The sequence below is a fragment of the Bison bison genome, unplaced genomic scaffold (genome assembly GCF_000754665.1).
Source record: "Bison bison bison isolate TAMUID 2011002044 unplaced genomic scaffold, Bison_UMD1.0 scf7180017864375, whole genome shotgun sequence".
NCBI classification, from domain to species: Eukaryota; Metazoa; Chordata; class Mammalia; order Artiodactyla; family Bovidae; genus Bison; species Bison bison.
In genome coordinates this window covers 5,937,063-5,938,568 of record NW_011494947.1, presented here as the reverse complement: position 1 = coordinate 5,938,568, position 1,506 = coordinate 5,937,063, and positions in this window count along the sequence as shown.

The window sequence follows — 1,506 nt, the reverse complement described above, 5'->3', positions numbered from 1 at the left end:
GTCACATCCACAACTGGGTGTTGTTTTCACTTTGGCTCCATCTCTTCATTCTTTCTGGAGTTATTTCTCCACTCTTCTCCAGTAGCTTATTGGGCACCTACTGACCTGAGGAGTTCATCTTTCAGTGTCATATCCTTTTGCCTTTTCATACTGTTAATGGGGTTCTCAAGGCAAGAATACTGAAGTGGTTTGCCTTTCCCTTCTCCAGTGGACCATGTTTTGTCAGAACTCTCCAGCATGATCCATCCATCTTGGGTGGCCCTACATGGCATGGCTTATAGTTTCATTGAGTTAGACAAGGCTGTGGTCCATGTGATCAGGTTGGATAGTTTTCTGTGATTTTTGTTTTCATTCTGTCTGTCTCTGATGAATACAATGAAGGTATCTGAGGATAAATATTCTTTCCCAATATTGTTAAATAAGAAAGTGTACATCTACACATAAACTAATAGACAACATTAAAATTGGAGCCACTGGGTTTAAGTCATTTTTACAGCAGCTTCAATGTCACATACTTTATATAGATGTGTTGTTAAATTGAGTGGCTGTATTTAGACTTCTAATGGGCTCTGCAATCACTTATTGATTCATTTTCAGAATATTCCTGGGGTAGTACTAGTTTATGGTAGAAGGGTTTTAGATGGAAATAGAATCAAACATAGTAAAAGACATGTAAAAATAGCAAAAAGATGAAAATTATTGATCTTCAGAGATGATATTTCTGTTTCAGTTTACCTTTCAGAATGTCAAGTGGGGAAGTGGAAAGTGCTCTAGCTGTACTATCAAATATACCAGGGCCTCATATGTGGTTCTGCTATTTTCTAGTGGTTGGAGTAGAGTTAGTTATACTCTCTAAGCCTATGTTTCCTCATCAGAACTTCACCTAAGAGTTTTGTGAAAATTAAATGAGATTATTCATGTAAGGTGAGAAGTACACACTTCTGGCACATGTTACTGTTCATAAAATGTAAGGCTTCTCTCATATAATTTTCACAGAAATTGACTGACATTAATTAAAATTACCCAAAACATTAGGGAATTACAATTTACATTTATTTGGTGGCTTGTTCAGTCATCTGAAATCAGTCAGTGAAATTTTCACATGGATATTTGTCCTATAATTTTTATTACATTGTGGTGAGATTTAGGATGTAAGTGAAATTCACAGAGAAATGTGACTAAGAGGTATAAGGTAGCAAACCCACTAATTTGACTTCGTGGTCATTTTAAAAAGTGATTTTTCATAAAGGTCAATGGAGAGTCTTTCTGTTTATAGGTAGGAAATTGCAGTAAATCTGAGATGCAAATAATTAGATAAGAACTTTGCATATCTGGGACTGGGTCAGGATTCTCAAACCATACTGAAATATTTCCAAGAATTGCCAAGGTTCTCTGATATACTTCTGGAGTTTATGTGAATTGGCACAAATTTTTTTTTTTATTTTATTTTTAAACTTTACAAATTGTATTAGTTTTGCCAAATATCAAAATGAATCTGCCACAGGT